The following is a 25,447-nucleotide window of genomic DNA, read 5'->3' as shown; positions in this document are numbered from 1 at the left end:
TCTATTCGGAAGAATTAATCACAGATCATTGGAAGAAAAGAAAATATCAACTTAGATGTGGATGAAGTTCCATAGGAAGGAAAAGGATAGTTATCCCAACAGAGAGATGTAGGGCAAAATAAAGTCAAAATCTGCTTGCCTTGATATATACAACAAAACTCCCATTGACTTAATAGGCCCAGGATCAATAGCGATTTCTTCAGATAAAATGTCATTATGATAGCGTTGCTATACTACTAGTCAGGAGAGAGAATGGAGGGAGCATTGTTTGAACATTTTCATCAGTAAGTACAGAGATTCCCCAGTACTCATTTAATCCTATTTTGATGAAGGAGTTCTATGATGGACAATGACACAGCCCTTCCACCCATGAGAATCCTAGGTTTAAACCAGAGTTGAATAACAAGTGACATGTGTTTGTCCATGTTGCTAACACTACACAATGAGCAGATACTTCTTATGAGAGATCCTGGACTAGATAGTTCAAGGTGCTACAGGTTGAGAACACATTACCAGAACTGGATTGAGAGGCCAGGGCTGGAATAGCATACAGTGGCCAGACATATCTAAACTGATCAAGCAGTTGACTTGTCTCATGTTTTCTCCTTTTCACTTCTTATTTCACAAGTTACTGCATAGGTTCCTTTTCTCTGCTTACTGGTTTAACCCAGTTAATTTAGTGAATTCTTCTTCCGGTGGCTAGCAGCATGTTTTCTTACATATTACCACAGGTTGAGACTCAAATTTAGAATCTTGTGGCTTGTACACAATCACTGTCACTGCTTGTGGCTAAAGGGAGTTTGCTGCTAATTAGGATAGAGCCTGAGCTAATGTGCTCTCATCTGGAAGTATCTCTTCTGCTAACTCCCAAAGGAAAAGAGTAAGGTAATGCCCTTTCACCTGAAAGTGCAAATAAACTACAGCCACATATGCAGCGAAATGGAAGCTAAGGAACAAGCTAAACAGAATCTCATGAGTCAGAAAAACAATATGCCAGAGCCAGCAGTTGGCATAGAGAAAAACAAACATTCATATGAGATCACAACCTATCCGAATTCTTGTGAAAAACCTGGGCTAGTGAATATGTGTTAGCACTTTGTGTAGAATAGAAACAAGCCATATATTGGGCAGGTAAATTCCATGCAGCACTTAATTACCTCACAATGACTTGATACTATTATAGGCTATTGGTAGCACATGAAAGAACATCATATTGCTTCCTACATGCCTAACTTTGAGGACAGTGATGCATCTGTAAGTCATGCTAAATTGTCCTACAGTCCTCTACAGGCAACCCACATATTTGCATTTATGCAGTCATCATTGTTACTAATAGTTGTCATCAGCTGATCCGAGGAAGGATTAGGGTGGTTCTCAGTAGGGGAGGCTAGCATGCAATGACTCACAGCTCATGTCCCTGAAGAGAAGTTCAGCAAATGCAACTAGGATCCAGTGATAAGTGGTTGCTAGAGATTCAGCAGGTTACATAGGGCTTCATTATGTATGGTCTTTTGTTCCTACTAACCTGGGGGATTTTCTAATGGGTAGCATCTATCTTGAGTCATTCCATTCTTGTGAAACTAGGGTCCTCCCACATAGGTTATTTGTGCTGTGAGTCTTACACAGTCAGGCAGCTTTGTGTTCTAATCCTTAGTATGTTCTTTAACAGAGCAGGACTAGGGTACTCCGGGGTCTTGCCTTGCAAATATGTATGAAAATAAAATACAGGGAAACTTGGCTTTACACAATGACTCAAGCAATTGGTACATATTAGTTGTTTAATAAGGCAATCTCCTACTAAAGATGGAGTAGAATTATACTTTATTCATTGGCAGGCAAGGTTCTTTGGGTAGGATACTTTATCCATTTGAAGATACATTACAACACTATTTCCAATCAGGGGGTTGTCTAATCACAAAAGCTGATCAAAGCATCCAACTTTCAGGGAACAAAATCCAGGACACACTCGCATATGCCCTACTGATGGCTATAGGCAGCCATGAACTTAACTGATACTAGACAGCTTCACAGCTCCTCATAGCAGCCTTGAAATCAGTGGTGACCAGTTAATTTTAGGACCTGTGCAATTGTACAGTTTGTTACCACTGCCTCTGAGCAGAACATTTCCTGGTTCTGATCTGGGACAAATTCAGGATGGAAGTCCCATGAAGAGCACTAGAACACAGCTCTGAAATCCAGGACAGTCCTGGAAAACTAATCGACCATCCTTGATTTATCTCTTAGATAGGTTTCACTAAAATAATACAAGAAGCATCATAAACAATAGGTTCTGTTACCCTTAGCACAGTAATGACTGGGAATTTCTTATGCATCTTCACTGTACTCTTTGAAGCTGATTCTCCTTGGCTTTTCATTTTGTTCAATCATTTTAAGGCAATATAAGGTATGTGCGAAATGCTACCACTTGAATATAATAGTATTTTTCAGCCATTTTGCAAATTACTGCTCAAGACACAGGGCCCTGGAGAATCATCCAACAGAATGTGATTCACAAGACATAGATCCCGAATTATAACCCAAAGACCATCAAGTGATCTGCAGAGGGCTCGCTGGCTGTCCAAATAGCATTGCTCCCTCTCCTTTTTTTCCAGGAGCTAACTTGCATTAAAATGGACATAAAATACATTAAGCAATTTCCTAATATTACTTTTCCATTACTTTTGTACATGAATAATTGTTGCAGTTGCCATAGGGGTGTTCTGTGATGGGGAATGGGAAGGGACGTAGTTTGCGCAATCACAAAGGGGAGAGGCAGTGACCATAAGGCAATCTCTTAACTAAGATGAAGTCAACACAGTAAAAATGTTTGAGAGCCCCCTGGCTCATGGAATTTAAGGACATCCTACGTGTAGGTTCTGAAAACCAAATTATTGAAGCAAGGTTTAATTCAGTTGCCTTACCTTTGTGCTTTTGTGATACTGACTTTATAGGTTAATAACCTATGCATTAGAAAGAAGTAAGATTCAGATAGCCCTGTCTCTTATATTTTCTTGTGGTGGTAGGCACCCTCCTAACATTTATTATGTTTCCTTGACAACATAGTAAGGAGAGTAAAAATGGGTAGTAAGTTGCACAACACCCATATATATTGTCTATTGTGTATTATATATATATATATATTATATATTAGTTGCTTAATGAATTGGAGTTAAATATTCTGTCAAAGTAGAGAAATATTGTGCACAGACAACCCTCCACATTCCCACCCCTGTTTAGGAGGTACAGTTTCATTGCTCCTTCTGGGCTCTTCATTCTCTCCCAGCATTGCTTGTTGTTTCCATGCTGATTTCTATAGACAATTGAACTCAGAAATGCTGAGATGTGAGCCTCAGCAGTTACATAGGCATAAAACAAAGCCCCAGTTTTACTGGTTTTCTGAGTTTGTTCTACTTTGAGCTTTGCACAGGCATTTTGAAGACTTCAGTAGGGTTTGAAGGAGTGGAATCTAAATTGTAATGTGTTCCAGATTATATTTACAAAGATAGAGGAAGGCCATTTTTAGTCTAGAAATTGCATGTACCAAATTGTGCACAAGTTGGTAGGAAAGGAGTTAATTTTTCCAGCTGCTAGTAAATAGACCTCAGCTGCTTGTATTGAGCGCACAGGGATTTGCCAGGTGAGAGGACTGAGACAGCTATGAGGAAGTAATTCACCATGTGCCCTGTATTATAGGAGCAAGGTGTGGTGTAGAATAAGTGGTTTAATCCTGCAGTGAGAGTCAGCATCTTTAGAATAAAAACTGCAGAGTGCTTAGATTAAATCCCTCCCCTATAATGAACTAGGGCAGCTGTAATCAGCCATGCTTTATTCTTTTCCACTGACTCAACACAGCACTGCAGTATGGGCATTGGGCCATTATAGGAACTAGACATTATATATAAATTCTGATCACCCTGAGGTACTGCTCAGGTCTACTGAGTCTGTTTCAAACTTGGTGTTTGTTAAATGCTTATTGATGAAGGCTTTCTATTTAAGATGCATACTTACTTACAGAAAAGTATTTTTCTGGGAGAGCTAAATCTTCCTTGATAGTGTTTGTAACTTGAAAGCACCAGGAACCCAAGTTTAAGAGCTAGAGAATGAAGAACAGGGAGAGAAGCTGGTCATTTTAGAGACTGTAGAAAGTGAACAGACACGAATGAATACATTTGAAAATCATTTGGCCTTAATAACTTCAGTTGAGGGTACTACAGAGAGAGATGTTTTTCCTTTTAAATCTGTCTTTTTATTTTGGTAGTGTCATTTAGATTAACTTAAACTAACTGGCATCACTTGCCAGACAGAAAGGTCATCACATTCCCATTGTTTTTGGCCTCCTTTTGCCATGCTGATATGCTCACAGATTTCCCAGTAATGGAGGCAGTAATGCCAACAAAGCATTTATATTTACCAGTTCTAAACCAGGCAGAGTGGCTAAGTCTCATGATTTTAAAAGTGCAAAGTATTTGGTGCTTTTCCAGCTCCTGGAGTAATAGATTTAATAGATTACACAGACATTAGGGCTGAAAGGAACCTTGTAGGATCATCAGGTCCTGTCCCAGGGGCAGGAAGTCAGCTGGGGTCATAGGATCCCAGCAAGATAAACATCCAAATGTTTCTGGAAAGTGTCCAGAGTAGGTGCCTGCAGCACCTCTGGGGGGAATTTGTTTCAGGCCTTGGGGGCTTGGACAGTAAAGAAGTTTTTCCTTATGTCCAGCCTAAAACAGTCTTGCAGGAGATTGTGACCATTGAACCTTGTCAACCCCTGGGGTGGAAGACAGGATGTGGGGGTCCCCTGGTGAACAGGTGTTCCCCCACATCCTGATGCACACCCCTTATGTACTTACAGGCTGCCTACAAGTCACCCCTGAGCCTGTGCTTCTCCAGGCTGAAGTCCCATAGCTCACAGCCTCTCTTCATAAGGCCTATTCTCTGGTCCTCTGATCAGGTACATGGCTCTCCTCTGGACTCGTTCAAGCTTTTCCACATCCTTTCTAAATTGTGGAGCCCAGAACTGGATTCAGTACTCCATCTGCGGCCTCACCAAGGCCGAGTACAGCGGGCGGATGACATCCTGGTCGTGCTTGAGATGTGTCGGTAGATGCAAGCCAGAGTTTTGTTTGCTTTGCCAGCTGCAGTATCGCATTGATGGTTCATGTCCGTCTTGTGGTCAATCATGACCCCCAAGTCTCTTTCAGTTGTGGTGCTAGCGAGGGTAGCATCGCCGAGCCCATAAGCGCGATGCAGGTTATTGTTGTGACTACAGGAGAATTTCAGCTTTAATTTGCAATAATTAAGGGTCAAGACTTTACACTTTCAAGAGAAAAATGAAAATATGTAATCTAAAGGCTGAAAAGGCAGAAGGGCACTCCCTCCAAAACCCTAACATAATCTCATTAGTTTTAAGACCATCTTATAATTCTGTTGGTTGGGATTTGTAATGCTACCAGAAAGGCATCCAGAATTCCCATCAAAAGAAAAAGAAGCAATAGGAAATTATGGGGAAAAAGGTTAGTGTAGACATCTCCCTAGAGGGATGGTATTTTAATTAACTGATAGTGAATGTTGAGATTGAATAGTTGCCAGTTCCATCTGTAATGGATGGCTCCCAGCTGAGTGCTGTATTTGCTACCTGTAGATAGGAAGAAGCAGCTAGAATTAGCCTAGCTTCTCTCTGGTGAACCAAAAATATGCTCCTTGAGCAGCATATAGGGATATTGGTTTGGAATAGGAAAGAGAAGAAAAAAGAAAATTGGGATCTAGACCAAATGAGAGCATGCTGGCAATTTCATGAATTGTTTCCAATCATTTCCTCAGTGCTCCACTGGGAATGTTATTAATGTTATTGCCATTAATCTTACAAATAATTATCTGAGTGGATTAGTCACTGTCTAGTTATTGCACAATTTTTATTTTGTTCCTAACTGAGTAATTTGTGGGAAAGGGGCCAAGAAAAACTCTGAAAATAACCTTGTGGGGCTTCTCAGGCCTATCCCCTTTGATGGGGGAAATTTTGGAGAGCATGGGACCTATTCTAGCTACCTAAGTGTACTTAGGTAGCTAAGTGCAATTGTATTCTACCATGTTCAAGTCCCTGAGAATCCCTTAATTCATCTACTTTTTGTAATATACCTTCCCCTGACCCTTAAGAATGAGCAAGGAGAAGGAGAGGAGCACCCGCTTGCCTTTAATATTAACAGTTTATCAGGGCTTGGAGCAGCTGGAAAATAAAAATGAAGGAAAAGTATCAACAAATTACCCTAGGATATCTGAATACCAACCCACCATGCACCTTACTTCTGCAGGCCGAAGACCTTCTCACTAATAGATATTGTGACTCACCACACAGACCTACAAAAATAAACCTACTGACTCTTTCTTTATTTGTAATGACAGGCCTGCCCCAGAGATAGGAATGAGGACAACAGATGTTAGTGTGATCTTGTGTTCTTTTTAAAATAGTAGGAGCCTGCCAGGCCTTTCTGTCTGTCAAGAGCATGTCTAAGGCTTTTTTCCCACTTGTAGATTCATGCCTGACCTTCTTGATTAAATTCCAAACCAGACATCTTGATCCTACTTCTCTCGTGTGACTTGCACTCACTGCCAGTAGCATAGGGACACAGGTAGGTACCCAGAGCACAGGGCAGTAGTGATTTTAATTTGTGATTGTAATTGTATGGCTGCCAGCTCCAGTTGCTTTTCTCTTCTCCTCTTCCCCACAAGTCGGGGTGATTGCCCTGTTCATCCCACCCAGTTTGTCACACTGCTGTCTTCATACAGCGAAATTCAGACTCACATTTGTCCCTCCAGCCACATACCTTGCTTTTGCTGGCAGTCAGTTTAGTCCTAATGATCTCCTAATTATTCTCATTATTATGTGAACACAAGTGGATCTCTTGTTCTCATCTGAACTCATCAACATGATTATCTGTGTCCTTTATGAAAGTAGCAGTCTTAGGGAAGGAGGCACTGGGAAGGATGTAGGAACATGAGCACCACTTGCATTGCAATAGTACTTTCAACAGAATTTTATTAGGATCAATAACTTGCAATTGTCTACCAAAGTCTCACCTATCCCTTTTTCCAATAAAATCAATATGGCTGAGTTGAACGATTCTGACAGGTGTTTTCTTTTAATGCCTGATGAGACCTGTTTTTTAAACTCACACATAGACTGTTGGAAGTCTTTGATATGTTTTAGACATCAAACCATCCAGCTAGGAAGACACTCATCTCTACAAGGATTAAATTGGCTCCTTGACCTCTGTTATAGTAATAGACACCTTCCATTGGCCTTGTTGCTCCTCAGAAACCATGTGGGGTGTTAACAAATCCAATGCTATGCTAGGCTTCAATGAAACATCCCCAAATCTGCTCTCCCACTGTCCTTCATAAGCCTGTGATCTTTTTTGTTGTTAAACAAGCTTAAAAATATTTGTGAATAAGACCTAACATATGCTCTGTGTCTGTTCTCCTTTTCCACCCTGTCTTTCTGGCCACATATATCTCTCATTGCTCACTTATTGCTCACTGCCATTTCCTTTTGTTACAACCATTCTATCAGTGTTGGATGCACTTACTGTCTTGGTCAGATTTAGCATCCAGACCCCTTAATACAAAATGGTTTTGCACTCTGCATGTAATGTTATATAAAACAAGTAATTGGATCTGAAGTTTCTGAGGGTCTGGTTGGGTACCCAGCACATCAGATCCCTTCCCTGATGTAAATCCCACCCATCTGGAATCCACAATCAGGTCTAACAGACATAATACTTTTCTGTTTACTAATGATACATGCAGAGTCTTGATTCTGACTTCCTGGACCAGTGGCTAAATGAAGTTTTCTTGTTGAATACATCTGCCAAGCCCAGCTGTTGGATTGGCTCTGGTAGTACCTTTACTCCCTTCCTTTTCTGGGCTGACCCCTCTAATTCTTTTTCTCTCCCTCTCCCCCACCACAGAAAAATTAAATTCCCTTCTAAAACATGTAATTTTGAATTGAACACATAAGGGCTGTCTTCTTCAATTAACAATACTGTCTCTCACATTTTGGGGGGCTTCTGTAAATGTTAACTCTGTAGGAGCCCCTTTCTCCACCTCCATATAGTCTGTAATCATTGGTCTTCCTTCTTGAATCTCTTCCATCACTGGTTTAACCATTTAAGGCAAAGAACAGGAAGTCCTACTTCACAGTCCAAAAAGACCATGCCCTTTTCCACATCGAGGATATGAATTTGCACCCCACTAGTATCTGGACTTGAGTTGTTTGAAGCAACAATACAGCTATTCCTCATAAAATATGTAAAGCTTCCCTGTGAGGTTAGGGTTAAATAAAGATGGAAAAAAGGCAGCATAGAGTAACCCTGCTGAGAACACCTTCACAAAGGCTGCATATGAAAATCTGTGGGGCAGATTTAAGAGCTGGGGGATGGAGTACAAAAGCTTCAGGTACAGTATAACAAAGAGCAGTGCAGTACTAGAGGCCTCCCTATCTTTCTTGCGATACAGCTGTGGCAGATGGGTACGCAATTAACCTCCAAGCTGCTGTCTCTGAGCAGGAGAGAGAGCCTGCTGTTGCCTGGCCAAATTACTATACAAGAGTTTATGAATATTAAATTAGCTGGCAGACCCCATTAGCACACTACCTGCTGTAACAAGTGCCCTGTTTGCTGACATCTAGATTTACATCCTATAGCACATCAGATTGGCTGCTGGCATATTAGTAAAACTAAACAGAATATTTTGCAAGATCAAGAAGAACGTGAAGCCTACTCAGTCTGTACAGCAGAGGACAGCATAAACTGGGATTATAAAGACTAGGGCATGACACCTGCAATCTCAGAAACTCCACCTAGTTTTATTGTTTGATAGCAGCCTGCTTTATTGGGTAGATAATAAAAGTTTCGTGTTTATACTGGAATTGAGATTTCAGACAGCTGTGGAGTCAGACTAGTCTGTGTCCAGGGGTCACACTGCCCTGGGCTAAATTAGTTAGCTCTTACAAGGTAAGAGGAGGCTTCCAAAAATCTTGTGTATGAGTTGGTGTTGGCTATTATGATGGTTATTATTTATTGCTATGGATCCAGAATCCCTTGTTCCAGGCACTGTACAAGTGCACAACAGATGGATACAGGCACAAGGAAGCAATCGGAGAATATTGGTCAGCATGGTAGGCAGTGATTACAGCTCTGCGGTGGCCTAATGTTTTTTGTCCAGTATTTCTGCAGGCACTATGGCAAAGGAGAACAGAGATCTGAAGGAGAATAACAAGGTTGTTATGCTGATCTTCACAGGGAAGATGAAGTGGTATTGGAATGGGGACACAGTTTGTGGAGCCAGCTGAGGTATTAACCCCATCATCAATTGAAGGCTTCTGATCAGCAGAGTAGTTCAGAGTCTCAAGGTGACATTGGATTTTGCACTGCTTCTCAGTGCACAGAGTGCAACAGTGAGTAGTGCCTTCTTCCATCTCTGTTTTGTAAGGAGACTCCTTCCTTCTTTTTCAGATCAGGTCCTTACCATTGTTATCCATTGATTCATTCCCTATAGTTAGACTACTTCAGTTCACTCTAAGTGAACACATCACTGAGGTATCGTCAGCTGGAAAATAACTGTACTAATCCAAATGTAGTTATTCCAGAATTACCAAAGAGATCATATCTAGTCCCTGTCCAGTCAGTCCATAATCACTCCAAGGATGAGTTGAGTTTATATTGTATAAGGCCTGGAAAGCAGCTGCTTCATAAAGCAACCTGATCTTTGAAGAAGGCCCTAAAAATCCCAGCATGGGTGGGGAGCAATTCCCATGTTAGTGAAAACCAAAGCCAGACACTTCCAAATTAATGGTTGTTTAAATTCCCAGTTGTGGCTGGAGCCCATCTCTACATATGGCAGAGTTAGAACTATGGCTGAGTGGGACATTTAATTAACTCTTCTTTTTCTTACCATGTAATTTTTCAGGGAAAAATAGGGTTAATATTCATTACTGTAAAAGCTCCAGTGTTCAGTGTATATACAAAAGGGCAGTCATCATATAAATCATGTCAACACATCATTCAGACTCTACCTTCAGATACAATTGACTTTTGTTTTCTTACCATTTATTCACTCAGCATGATTGTGAAGCAGAGTGGCTGGCAGTTCATGGAGACTAGCATTTCAGTAACCACTGCTGGTGTGGGGCAGTTACTGTAGTTATACCTTAGGGTCTGAGACTTTACCAGTGCCCTCATGCCTGTCAAGACCAAAATACAGAGACACCAGGGTGTAAAGAACCACTGTTCTTTTTGACCTGAGTCTATATTAGCCACTCTCACAAAGAAATATATCAAACATTAAAAGAAGTTTGAACAACATTGCTTTAATTTGTTGGGGGAAGGCAACAAGGTTATTTCCTTTGAGAGAAGTGGTTGGATAATTTTTTATTTGAATTTTGGTTATGAAACATTCAAACCTAAAAACAAGTGCTATAGCTCAAACAAGAAGGTATGGGCTCCGCATAGTTATTACTGAGTCAAGTTCTCTGGCCTGAGCTAGGCAGGAGGCCAGACAGTGTGATCAAAATGGATCTTCTGGGCTTAAAATGTATGACCCTATGACTTGTCTGAGCAGCACAGCCAAGGATATGCCAACTTTCTGAGCACAGTTCCTTACTCAAAAGCATTTACTTACTACTGTAAGAATGCATAGTTTATGCACCAGATGAGATCACTATCAGCATCTCCTGTTCGTGTACAGAGGGGGAAATTTCCTTCCTAACCACTGCAGTATTATTTTAGAACCTGGAAAAAACCAGAGATCTGGTTATCTTTAATTCCCAAACTGTGTTTCATGGACTAATGGCAACCTGCAAGGCCATGGTAAGTGGTCTGAGAATCACACTCCACCTCCCTTTTTAATTAAAAGTTTGATATGAAGGGTGCATGGCATTCCACCAGAAATTCTGAGAGGGGACATCCTCCACTTCCCATGAAAAAAATCCATGCTGAAGTAGGTCTTTTCAGTCCTATGATGGATTACGAATGAAGAGGGTTGCAGGATCAGGTACCACCACATAATTTAGAGATTTTTCTCCTTCATGGTGTGTAAACAGCACGGGGGGGGGGTCCATGATCAAGGTGTAGGTCCCACCCAGCAGATAATATCTGAGGGCCTCTACCACCTATTTTTCTGCCAATGCTTTAAATAACAGAATAATACTCCCTTGGGAATAGCTTCTGGCTCAAATAGAGAATTGGGAGTTCCTTCCCATTCACCATTTGGGACAACACTGCCCCCAACCCTACACCAGAAGCATCAGTCTGGAGTATAAACTCCTTTGGAAAGTCTGGGTTGTATAGGACTGGTTCCTGGTATAGGCAAGTCTTCAATGTGAGGAATGCTTGGGTACAGTCTCTGGTCCACTGTACCTTTTGCAGATGGTTGCCTTTCAGAAGGTCTGTGAGGGGGCCTGCGATTGAAGAGAATGCTAGTATAAACTATTGGTAGTACCTGGCCAGTCCTAGAAACCAGTGTACCTGGGTTTTGGTGTTCAGTGTTGGAAACCTCTGCATGGCCTGGACCTTGTCCACCAGTGGCCATATTTGACTTTTCCCCAGAGTGTACCCCAAGTCTGTGGTTTCAGTCTTAACCATGTGGCACTTGGCCGGGTTTGCAGTTAGACTTCTTCCTGGAGTGACCGCAATGCTGCAGGAACATGGTCCAGGTACTCTGCCCAGGTCTATCTGTAGACATCTATATCATCCAGATACACTGCTGCATGCCCCTAGTGGGGCTGCAGGACCCAGTCCATCAACTGCTGGAATGTGGCCAGGGCTCCATGCAGTGCAAAGGGTATTGTTCAGAACAGGTATAAGCCAAAGCGGGTAGCAAAGGCTGGCTTTTCCCTACAGTCTAGTGTAAATGGGATCATAGGCGATGTGTTGGGGGGGGGCACGTGTGTGTCTCCCCCCCCCGGAAAGGCTGTCCCCTCTGCCAACATCGCCAGTAGTGTCTGCGGATGCTCACCAGCCCTGGCCCCACTGCTGACACCACTGGCGTCTGTGGGAGGTGGCCAGCTCCAGCCCCACCGATGTCTGCAAACGCTCGCCAGCTCCGACACTGACGCTGGCAGCAGCTTCTGTGGTTGCCCCCCCAGAGTCAGGAGGTACAGGGCAGCTCCTAGCTGGTTCAGTAACTCATTGACCTGTGACAGCAGCTATGCATCAGATTTCAAGATTGCATTTACATCTCAAAAGTCAATGTAGAATCGCGTACTGCTGTCTTGCTTTGGGACTAGCACAAGTGGACGTCTCCAGTCACTGTGTGATTCCTCAGGAATCCCAAGGTCCAGGATAGTGTGTGGCTCAAGCTTCACCATCTCTCTCAGTCTATGGGGCATGGCAGGTGTTTTACCTAACCTTATTTTCTGGTTCCATTTGCATTCAGTGGGCCACCAGGTTGATTAGTCCAGTACATGATGAAAACACCCCAAGGAATAACCAGATTGGACTCAGGGCTTGCTTCAGTTGTTCTAGAGTGAAGCTGGTTCATAAACTGTACCGTGCCAGCGTGGGGTATTGAACTAGCATGAGGTCCTAGCTCCTGAGGGCTATAAAGAGGCATTCCTGAGCCTTCCATGGTTTCAGGAGGTTGACATGATAGATTTTCTGGTGCCTTCATCAGTCTGTTTGCCCCATCTCATAGTCAACAGGCCCAGCCTGACAGATCACTTTGTATGGTCCCCACCAGCAAGCCAACAGTTTTGATTTGAAGGATGGCAAAAGTAGGAGCACCCAATTTCCAGAGCTGAACTTGTGGAGCCTCATGTTTTAATTGTAGTGTGCCTTTTGCAAGGTTTGGGACCATCATAGATTTCTCTGGGCAAATTAAGCCAGTGATTGAGTTTCTTCCACAGATTCAGTACATGCAGAACCACATTATCAGTTCTTCCCACATCTCCTGTATGAGAGCTAGGATTCTGCGGGGTTGTTGGTCAAAGAGCAGCTCAAAAGGGGAAAACCCTGATGTCTGGACCACCTCCTGGACCACGAACAGTAAGGCTGAGAGCAACTGGTTCCGGTGGCAGGCATCCATAGCTGTGAATTTTTGTAACATTTCCTTAAGGGTTCTATTAAACCACTCCACCAACCCATATGTCTGGGGTGGTAGATATAAGTCCTGACTGATTTAATTTGTAACAACTTATAAAATTGGTTCTCAGGTCTGTAATGATTTCTTGGAGCACACCCACCCACCCACAAGAACACCTTCATGAACTCAGCAGCCATGACTTTGTCTGTCATTGAGTGAAGGGGTACTGCCTCAGGATAGCACATGGCAACATGTATTTATAGCTAGCGACACTCTGTTCCCAGGGTTCCACCATGTCCATCCCAATCCATTGAAAGGGAACATCAACTAATGGCAAAGGGACCAGTGAGACTTGGTGAAAATTTTGTGGGGTGGTAAGTTGGCACTCCAGACAGGAAATACAGAAGTCCAGCATATCTTTATAGATGCCTGGCCAGAGAAATGGGTCCAGGATGTGGCTCAGGGTCTTTTCCTTTGCTGGGTGCTCCAAACAGGGCATGAAGTGGGCTAGGTGCACGATCTCCTGCCAGTAAGGTTTTTGGAACAAGCTGTTGGGCCCTGATTACCTTGGTAGTGTGCTTTTTTTCTAACCAATAGATCCTCCCCCTGCAGTTCAAAGCAGGGAAAAAATGTGGCTTGGGCATTGGCCACTTCCCCATTGACCACCACTACATGGTTGTAGGCCCAGCTGAGCATTTCATCCTCTTTTTGCTTAGTGAGAAAATGGGGTGCCTTGGCTAGGAGCTCTGGCTCCTGTACCAGAGGGATCCCCTCTTCCAGTGGCGATGCATAGCACTGGTGCATCCCCTTACAGGCAGCACTCCCCGGTTAGGTGACGGGCAGGGGGGGCAGATGGGAGCACCAGTGCCCCTCCTGCAAGCTCCGGCCGGGGAGTAGGGGTGCCAGGAGAAGCACCACTGGCACTTTGGGGAGCACCGCTCATGCTTATGGGTCAGCATAATTGGCTGTGGGGGGATTCCCCCAGTCGTCAAGATTGGCCGCAGGGGGACCCCCCTCCAGTCACTGACTGGATGCTGGAGGGGGCATGTGCTCCCCCTGACCCAGGAGGCACCAGTTGCCCATGTCCTCCTCTACCTGTTGTTGTGCTTCTTCCAGAGGCTCCCCAGATCTGTAAAGCACTTTTCTGAGATCGCCAGTTGCTAAAGGGGCCACACTCTCTTCCAGGGGCTGCATCTCCTTGGTGAGCTCCCAGGGTCATACCTCTGAACTCCTGGTCTCTTCTACTTCTGTGAAGACCTCCTGCTGCCAGACTGGGAGTTCGGGGCTCAGACTGGTCTGTCCGCATTGGTCTAGGGAAGCTATAGCCCCTTTAAGAGTTCCTTGAAGCCTTCCTGATCTTAACCAAGGATAACAGGATAGGCCAAGAAGTCTGCTATGCCTACGAAGCTCTGCTTTGTGTGCCCTCCCACTGACGGAAGTACCCACTAGGGTTTTATGTCCCCATGAATCCACTGGCTGTGCACTGTATCCAGGATCTCCCAGAAGTCTGGGAGCATGGATTTTCTAACGATTTGGGCACACTCCAAATCCACCAGGGCCATCAGCTTAGTGCCATACACAATGATCAGGACCATCAGTTTTGCAGGTTGGGCAGCCCAAGTCGCAGTTCTCTTGTCCAGATTTGGGTACAGTCACACTCCATGTATGGGAGTCACGAGCCCAATATCTGAGGTGACCACAGGGGAAACAAGTGTCCTGAGCCTTATGGCTGAGGTGGGGGGACACTTCCTTTATCCTGGGGTTTCCTACTTCCTGGCTTCCAAATCCCAACCCCTTTGGGGCTGGAGCCATTTCTTTTAGTTTGGAGAAATTGACTTGGAGGTCCTATCTGGTTTCTCACCATGGTGAGGGACATGGCTCCAGTTGGCATCTTCTGCATACCTTGCCTTATCTGGCTGCTTCTCTGGGGCCAGTCTAGGGCCTCAAGGTTTCTGAGTCTCCGAGGGAGAGTTCCACTGTGGGGCATTGCTCCATCAGGGAAATTGCCTCTGCCACTGCCTTGGGATGATGCTACAATACCTGGTTTCTATCTCACAGAGGGAAGTATCCAGGTAAACTGCTTCAGGAGAATTACCTCAACCATCTGCTTCCTCATCTTATCATCTGGCTTGAGCTAACACCAACACTAGTCCCTCAGCTGTTGGGCAATGAGGAAGAGTTGGCCACTGGGCAGGTAGTGCTCCTTGCAGAAGCACTGTCCGAAGGTCTCCTGTGAAATAGAGGGCCTCCAATATTACAGCTTTCACCTCCTGATAATCACAAGCCACCTCAGCATCGAGACTCCAATAGGCCAGCTGGGCTGTCCCCAACAGGTATGGATCCAAAATCACTACCCATTACTTTGAAAGCCAATGTGTGCCAGCCATTACCCTCTCAAATGTCTCTAAATTATGCCTCAGGGTCATTAGTTGGTCCTATCTTGGTCAGCCAGATGGGAATGCTCTGGCTTGTGATAATCAGCTCAGGGGTAGGGCTGTGCAAAACAGCACTGTTTTGTTTTAACTTCTGTTTTGCCGTTTCAAAGGGAAAGTGTTTTGTTTTGTCATTTTGTTTTCTTTTTGTGTTCTCCACCAAAATGTAACAGGGCACCAGGGCAGCTCCCTGGTCCCCGGGATACAATCTACCCAGGCACTCGCACTGACCTGGGAGTCTGCCTAGCTTGGATCTTGGAGGATGTCTGACCAGAAGCCAGGTTGTGTCAACACTGAGAGTCCTTCCCCTCTCTAAGCCTGACCTCCCTCTTTTATACAACTCCTGCAGGCCTGGCATTGGCTGAAAGCATACCGGGGTGGGGCCAACCCAGTCCAGTCTAGCAATTCATTAACCCTTTCCTCACCAGGGGCTAGTTAGTCCATGTCATCACAGTGATATTGAAAGTGAGTGGCTCTTAGAGAAAGAATGCATGCAGTTTGCCTAGAATAAATTGGCTATAAACAACTGAGGGGTTTTTATCTATAATATGCCCCAGTTAGCTAATTTCTGCAAAATGTATTTATGGGTCCATACTTTACTGAACTTAGCCTGTGTTCAAGTGACTAATCCACAACTCCTTGCAACATTATAATATTTAAATAAATATCATTATACAACATAAATATAATATAATGTTATATAATATACTGTGTACAATATATTTTGTACAAAGAGGTCTAGCAGAGGTTCAGAACAACCTACTAACTCTGCTGGAGGGAGCTGAAACAACAGAAGACTGATTTCATATCAGGGGATCATTTCAAAATACAGCTCTTGTTATACCTTGGTGCTTGTTCTGTCAGTACATAGTGTGGCTGGATCATTTGTAGTGTAATGTTAAATAGAAAAAGTAGCACTCTCCTGTCAGGGTCCCCTGGAAGGAACGTCAAGGCATCATCTATTCCATCCCTTGTACCGTGGCAGGATGAACTATGCTTAGACTATTCCAAACAGGAGGAGGATTTCCCTAGGAAGTGCAACCTATTGCTTAATAAGGGCAAATTGATTTGCAATGAAAGCAGCCCCTCTGCCACTCTTATTTAGTCTTTATCCTTTCTGCTAAGACAGCCAAAAATGGTGCCAGTTGCAGCTATAATTGTTTTGTAATACAGACACTAGCAATTGGACTTTTTAATACAGACACTAGCAATTGGACCCTTCAACTCAATTCAAATAAGGGTTCGAACAGCCATCATATGGGAACAGCTATCATTAAACCCTAGCATTTGTTGCTTTCTTCTGATTGGGGCTGGGGTGGTCTTAGTAGTGAATGTTACTGCCATCATAGCAGGTTGTGGTAGCTAAGTAACACTATAGATAAGATACAGCAAGAAATGGGAAGAACTGGTTTGATGGAGCCACTGTCTGCTTTTGGTTTGAAAAACAAACAAGACACTCATTTGATTTAAATGTTGTGAGCACAGTTTTGGGAACTAATTCACAATCAAAGCCAGCCTATATTGTTGAGTGCTCTGCTGCTCCTTTCTGGATCCATTGGTTCTGTGCAGACACCTGTAAGACTTTCCAGTAAGACTGGTTTTTATTAATGCAGCTTGTTAAATGAAGAGTTCTCACCAGCAGGATAGTGCACCAACAAGAGAGCCTGTGCGCAGACTTGGAAGTGAAAAGAATTAGCTTATATTTGATATGGCAGAGGGAACCAGTGGAGAGAGACAGAGAGCAGGTTATTAATAAGCACTGATACATCTGTGACTGTGAGTGGAAGGAAAGTTGAGCCAGGATCTCTGCCCGTTTTGGTATAATGCTTCTGGGCCTTGTTCAGTCCTGGGCCTCATTGCTAGAGCATTGCTGAATTGTTTTATTTCTGATGGTGTTTTATTAAGTGAACCCTTGTCCATTAACAACTGCATAGAGACTACAGATTCTTAACCACACAAATCATCAATCATCTGTCAAGATGGTTTTAAGAAGTCTGAAACAAATTCTATTCTCAGACACACTATGGTAAATTTGGAATACCTTCACCAACTCCCAAATTTAGTCTAACTGGCATGACAACGTCAACAAACGGGGGAGTATTCTAACTAACGTGGGTGTATGGCCTACTAACCTGTGCTAGTCAGTATATCAGATCTCAGTAGTTTTAATATATTGTCTGAGCCAGCTTCAAATGATGAGGGCCCAGAGATGAAAGACTCAATATCCTTTGAACTACCAAGCTGCCTCCCTAGATAATTCTTTCAAGGCCTGAGAATAGGTAGAGGTTAAAAAATGTTCAGATGTGGTAAATGGAACCTTTTTTCCAGGAGAAATATTGGGCATCTTGGAGATGGTTAATACGGAAAAGTTTTCTTATATCCTCTAGTTCATCCTTCTATCTGTCACCACTAATCTGGCAAGATTATTTTATAGTGCTTTGTCCAGTCAAGTTTTATATACATGGTTGGTCCTCTATTATTTACCTTTTGGGATTATTTCATTTCCTCAGAAAACAAATTATGAGGGAACTTTCCTGCTGTTTTCCTTTGCTTTTTTCCTGGCTTTAATATAGAAGAAATTAAATCAGGAGCCTTGAGCCTGGAAGTCAAACAATTTAAAAGTTTGTTGGTTTCTGTGTACAAGGTTCAGATCAGTCTCAAATCAATAGTGCAAGGGCCGTCTGTGAAGTTTAGCTTTCAATCCAAGGGCCTTGTCACCCATTCACTTGCAAGAGTTGCAAAAAATTGTAAAGTTGTGATGTCTTAAAGTTAATACCTGTTAGGAGATAACCCATAGCTAAAAAGGGAACAACTTTGCAATGCTATGAGGGCGCTTAACTCATACTAAACTGCTTGAGTCTGTTTGCCTTTTAATTACACTTAGTTTAAGGTGAATGTATGTACACCATCCCAAGGCTGGATTTCAGATACCCCAACATACAATGATGTTTTGAACCTGTGAGATTTGAACCTGTCTCTCTAGTACTGATGTGCCATTTCTTCTTATTCTGACTATTGCATGCTAGCTCTAAAAACATGGATAGAGGAGCCCTAGGTTTCCACTTTCATTGTCAAGACAGCTGCTTGGCAAGGGATTAATCAGGGGCATTGTATCCCATGCTTCACATAAGCAGGCTTTGCAGAATTGTTTCTGAGAAAATCATCTGCAGAAGACTTCTGTAAAAATCTAATTCTAACCCATTAACCAATATCTTATAATCAGCTTCAAAGACAATTCTGCTATAATAGCTCCATGACAAATGTGCTAGCGCATAGCCAGTTCATTTATATATCAGGAAATGGAAACTTTAAACTTGAGGTACTGTCCCTTCTAAACTTCCTGATGAATGTTTCCAAATGATGTCCCAGATAGATCAATATTATCAAATCATATTAAAATTAGAGATGGAGCAAGTGTATCTAGTAGGTCACCTTAGTCCAAGCAGACTTGTTACATGCAGTATAATACTGAGATCACATTGACAATGTTTCAAGGGATTTTTAATCTGAAAAACACTCTTTTTCCCTCTCCATTCTGTCCATACCATCTGACTCTCCATCGCCCTCTATTATCAATTATAATTTGCAGTATGGTAGTACCTAAAATGCTATTGTGTTGAATGCTGTACAACACAGAACAAAGGTGGCTAGCGTGGTCCCACAGAACTAACAACCTAAATACAAGGTAAGAGGAAACAGCTAGAGGCTGATGCCCAGGGGGCAGAGGGTGCAGGGAAGGGCAAGGACAAGGTGAGACAATATTAGTCAGCCTGACAGGCAGTGATTTCAGTACATAAGCACAGCAGCAGCATAACTACTGATGAGCAGAGATATCACAGTGGGAAATCAGTAAGAGCAATGATATGATCACGTGGATCTTTGAGATGGCACTTCAGGGCATTACAGACATGATGAAGGTTCTCCGAAAAATTAACAAATGTGCAATAGAAAGTTGGCATCATTTGCAGAGTGGTAGCAGGAATTGCTACCATATGGAAGATAATGACTAGCATGGGGATAGATACTTAATGGCTTTAAAATGAGTAGCTTGTGGTTGAGCCTATGGAATAAGAGACAATAGGGGGAGACAAAGATAGTCAAGTGGTGGGTCAATAAAATGATCCCCCTTTTGTCATCTTCCACGCTCTGGTCCCCATTCCTTCTTTTGTATCACACCTTCCACCAAAGCTCCCAGTGACCAGTCTCTTCCTTTGAGACCCTCTGTAAGGAGGCTTTTCCCATAAGACTGAAAGCCCCTCTGACTTTCCCTCATATAAGTGCTAATAAAAGAGATGAAAATAATTCTCAGAAACAAATTCCAAAAATAAACATCTGTAAGTGAAAAGACAGGTGCCTTCACCAGGCACTTTGCTCCTGTGCAGCCCGTTTCACTGAGACATTGCCTGTACAGGCCCTGATCCTGCAAGCTGCTGGCTTCAAGAGGACCCTGATACTGGCAGAGAACCAAATGAAAGGTACTGGTGGCTCAGTATGGCCATAGGGTTCTGCTCCTTGCAGGATTGGGCCCACAACAGACCTTAATCTTGAAGCACTTATCTTTTTTTCTTCCAACTTGCCAGGAAAGTTCCTACTAGACTTTGCCACTCCATTACTAGACATTGATTAGTGAGTAATGGGGCTATAAGTATCTCCCTGCATGTTCATTTTCCTGTTCTGTTCATGCAATTACTTGCTCCGAAGTGTATGATTTACAAATACCATTCAAGCACTCATGCTTGTATATTTAGCTCCTTGTATCCGAAGGACTGGCAAACACCATTTTTTATTTAGTGCCTCCAGGCCATGCGCAGTCAGGAACTGCCAGTGGCTCAGGTGCTATCAAGTGTTCCAGTTGGATTACCATGTGAATTTTATTAAAATTATGAATAGTGCCATAGATAATGTTTCCTAAGAAGAACAATTTAAACCAATAAAGGAGCTTTAATTCTTTCTGATTGCTTTGCCTCTGCTTTGCTAGACTGCTACTTGCTTTTATGAGTACAGCATGTGTCCTTTAGCAATAATGTCAATGGCTTATTGCTATAAAGTGATTACATGATTTAGGAGGCACTGATCTTGCAGATAATCTGGTATTCAGCAGGGAACAAAACCTGAAATGAACAGGATAATTCTGGATCCTGAAAAAGGACCTTTGACTTAGCTGAATACTAGCAAATCTCTCCTTGATATTAGTACAAACTTTGCCCCAGACCATGGAGTTCAGGACTGGGTCAATGGAGGGTTACATTTTGAGGCTGTCTATTCTGATTCTGGCTCAGGCAGGCAGTAAGTGCCCCAAAATCATCATTATTTGCTGGTTGTTCAGGTCCGGATGTGAAATGATTTGGTGGCTTTAGTTTTAGTGGAAAAATGAAAATGAGATCTGAATGGTGACTTCCTGTCAATATCTTAACTTGGGGCTCACATAGAAATTCTCTTGTCCCCTTTGGTCTGCATAGCAGAGATGTATGTGTTTTCAGAGACCAGTGAATGATTTGCTTGTTTAACTCAGGAAAAAGGCAGCATCCCCTGGCATTTACTGGGCATGTTTAGATAGACTGTTCCTAAAAAGTAAATTGTGCATTTTGATAATGCAACACAATATTAATCTTGCTATATTATGGGGTATGTATGTTGTAGGGAAGGGGGGTATAGCATGTAGTGCTTGCTATGGTGATGAGAAGTAGTCTTTTCAGGAAAGTATTTTTTTTAAATACCTGCTTTTGCCCGCCTGGCCTCAAACACCCATTTGCATGCTGCCTTGTCCCGAGCGGCTGAGGACGGACATATCAGTGCTTTGTGTAGTTCCTGAGATAGGTCTATACCGCCTCAGTGGCTGCCCCCAAACTCACCTGTCATGACTTTGAATGTACTACCAGTGGGGGGGGCTAGCCGCTGGAGGTCCCTCTGGGGTGGGTACTCTGCTCAATGGCCATTTGTGGGGCTCCACCTCCCCTACACCCCAACCTCATGCCAACCTCCAGCGGGACACCAGGTCTTACGGCGGCCGTCCCTCTGGTGTAGATGTTCCCTTGACCTTGATGCCTCTCTCAGGCTTTGTATCCTATGTGTATTTCTCCTGTGGTGGCCCCCAGGCCTACTAGTTACATTGGCCAGGTCTCTACCCCCTCTGGGACTACCCAAAAAGGGGGGAAGAAAAATAAGAACGTGAAACAAAGGAAAAAGAAGGAAGAGAGCTGCAACGCTGGCCTCCCTTGGCCACACTCACTTCCCCATTCTGGGGACCTTCAAGACTATGAGACTCGAATTAATGAGGCCCACGTGCCTTGTCACCACCCTACCAAAATGGGGAAAAGAAAATTGAACAAAAACCAAAATAAGGGTATGGGTGGCCTATTGAGCCATTCCACAAGCCCCACTATCAAAATTTGATGGGGTCCCCTCAACACTCTTCCTGGGGAGTTTCTTCGGCTCCACTACCACCAACCTGTCTTCTGTACCTGGTACCTGGGGGCGGTCGGAAGGATGACCTGTCATCTCCCTTGGGTCTGCTGTGGCCCCTTCCTCTGGAGTGTTACTCCCTTCATGTCGCCGAATGCCATCTGCGGTGCCGTCTTCCTTTGGCGTCACCTGCAGTGTCCCGCCCCTGGCATCCTTCAGCCCTTGGGGCTTGAGTTCTCCTTTGCCTGGGCAGGGGGATCCTTCCACCTTCAGTGCTGTTCCCTTCCTGAATCTTCCTCCACTATATGAGCACTGGCTGCCGCCAGTGTGGAGAGCCTCCGCTGCCTCTCCAGCTCTCCCTGCTTCTCCCATGGTGATTCTTCTTATTTCCGCCGGCTGGTGATTGCCTGTGATGTCACTGGCTGGCTTCAGCTGGATAAAGGTGTGGCTTGTAACCCACATGGACTCTAATCCTCATTCCTGCCTTGTGGCGGGCCAGTAGGGGGAGCTCCTTCATTGAGCCTCCCACCTCACTACGCCTGTCCACCTGCCAGACTCCATGTGTCTCCCCAGGGATGCCTAAGCCCTGGCAGACCCCCCTTTTGAGCCCCACTGCAGAGTCCTGGGGTAACGTGCCACCACCACCCCGAGAGGGGACCTTCTAGGTTCTGTGTCCTCGGGGAAACACAGGCCTAATAGTCCTATGGGTATTCGACCCAATCCAAGCACTTGGGGCTCCTTCCCAAGTCGGGGGCCAAAAAGGATAGTCTTCCTTAGTCTGCAGACCTAAGGAGCCTCATACGCATAATTAAACCCACCCCTCAATAAATCTCCTACACCAGTCACAAAGGAGAACTTTATTGGTTACAAAGGGTAGGGTTAGAATAGGGTAAGAGTTAGAGCACTATCAAGGGATTACTGTTGAGCAAAACAGTCTGGCTGAGGTAGCCATTCGATATGCAAATGCATCACTGAGAGCTGACTAACTCTCTAGAAACACTTACGAGTATCATCCAGAAGATGGTAGAGATCTGGCTCGGACATTTCCAGAGACAGCGCGTCTTAGTTGGATCAGACTCGCTCCCTGTGTCCTGATGCTTGTGCCGTGCTGGTAAAATGGCTTCCCTCCCCCTTCTTCTTGGATCAGGCCCTTATATAGCCTTTCTAACCTCAGCAGCCCAGTCCAATAGAAGCCAGCAGTGTTGGCAACTAGCCAACCAATTTAAAAAGCATCATTGGTTACCTGGTCAGAGGAGCAGGGGCTTTTCCCTCCCCCACTCAGGTGAGCAGAGGGACCACACCCTCGGCACCAGGCTTTTGTCACACAGGCAGGGAGGAAAATCCCCCCTCCCTTAGGAATTCGACCCCAGTGTCCCAAGCTGACCGGGACAGATTTCTGGAGAGACACAGATGGCGGCATTTCTGCCACACTGCCACATTATGCATTCTGCTGTGGGTGAGTAATTTTCTTGGTTTTTTGCTTTTAAACATGGCCCCCGACCCCAGAACCCCCAGGGTGTGGCTCGGGGCTCTTTTGTCCAAATGCCCCGGGGACACTGCCACTTGCTGAAATTGATTGCATCCTAAAGTGAACCAAATATATTTTTGAGAAGGATCTACATGAGGTCTAGGGATAAAAGCTGACCTTGGCAAATGCAATTTAGAAGTATCCATGTAAGGAGTGAATCCTGATGCTGAAATCTGTTTGACTGTGGAATTGTATCATATGGAATATAGTTGAAACTCCACTTCTTGGCATATTAATTAGGGAACAAACTTGCAAAAGTTAGGAGATTGGACCAAAGGTGACTAACAGGACTTTCCTATTTTTGGTTTCTAAGCTTTGATGGAGAGACATGCTGCAGGCTGCAGTAGAAGTAACTCATATACAAAAAAAAAAGATGAAGTAGTAATAGCATTTGTGGAAACAAGTCATTTTTGTCAGGGATATAATAACTAATTCCAAAGGGAAGTTGGATCATAATTTGCTAAAACATCAGCTGACCATTCTCAAACCTTGGCATAGTCTCTGCTTCTAAATTTATTGAATACCACCACCTTGTGGATACTGGGAGAGTAACTATTTCCTCTCCCCTGTACACTGTTCTACAAAACAATATCGACATTGGAAAAGTGATGCCACTATTTTTACAAGAGGAAAAAAATGATTCACTACTTTCATGGGAGTCAGAGATCATGTGATCACCAAGACTCAGAAGACAACCTTTTCTGTGTCTCTTCTAGCAGCTGACAGAAACAAATGTCATGACTTGATGACTGATTTTGTGTATGGGTGTTTATTTGAAATGCTATCCACAGAGATTTAACAAAAGAAAGTTGGCATTGTAGAGAAAATGGGAGAAATCAAAAGCATTTTTTACTCCTTAGGCTATCCCTTCTAGGATTAAATTCATGTTGGGTGGCCAGCAAATAGGCTATGCACTATCAAATCCTACTTTAGTCATCAAAATAAAGTGTAAGCAGATTTTGAGGATGCATAGCCCTTGTACTGTCATCCATGGAGGGGAGGCTTTCATCCAAGGAAAACTGGCTAGAAGCTGAAACTGGCATAAATAGGGATCTACTGAATTCACGATTGCATGTTTTTTGCAGAAACTGTGAATTTGGCCAGGCTCCACAAAAAATGCCAGGCTCCATGATTTTGGTGAGCTATCTGCAAAAAAAAAAAAAAAAAAGGACTGAAAATAAAATGCTGGCTCCCCAGAGGGAGCCAGCAGTCTTCATGGCTCTGTGGCCTGGCAGCACATCCTATCAGGAGGGAAGGGGGAAGGTGGGAGGGGAGTTGCCTGCACAAAAATGGCTGCCATCTCTGCCTTTCAGCATTGATTGGCTGAGAGGGCTACCTGGCTTGCAGCCCCGCCCCTCCCCACCTGTTGGTGAAAAGGGGTGGGGCCACATGATAGACAGCCCTCACAACTAATCAGCAACAAGGGGAGGAGTCACTGGGGCTCCTCGGCCAGAGACATGGGGAGACCTGCCATGCTTAGCCCATGAAAATGGCAACTGGCCTGGGATCTGTCCATGAAACTGGCTGCTTCCTCAAGTGACACAGACCCTTGGACAAACAGCATCCGATTTCACCATCCAGGGTGACAAAAATGCCAGAAGAGTAAATGAATAAAATAAGTGATAAAATGCCACATTAGATTTTAGGGTCTGATTTTCCCTGAGGCCCTCCCAAGCTTGGGATTACATGAAGATTTGCCATGTAGCTTTTATGTGTAGTTACTAGGCATAAACTTATAGACATCCCTGGCAGTAAGACTGAGCCAGTTTGAAACTCAAAGCTAAATTTGTTTTCTTTCTTTATGTTACCATTATGCCTGAGATACTCAATCATAGACCTAGATGTCAATGTGGCAGGCACTGCACAAACACAGAATGAAAAGAGAGTCCCTACCTGAAAGACCTTACAGTCCATGTATCGTACCAGACACCATAGATGGATACATGTATGCTGACAGGGCATGCAGAGAAACCAGGAAACATTATTGGCTCTCATAACAGGCTGCGGTTGTAGT

Source organism: Alligator mississippiensis, chromosome 1, assembly GCF_030867095.1.
Source record: "Alligator mississippiensis isolate rAllMis1 chromosome 1, rAllMis1, whole genome shotgun sequence".
Classification (NCBI taxonomy): Eukaryota; Metazoa; Chordata; order Crocodylia; family Alligatoridae; genus Alligator; species Alligator mississippiensis.
The sequence above is the reverse complement of the archived record's forward strand: the minus strand, read 5'-3'. Positions refer to the sequence as shown.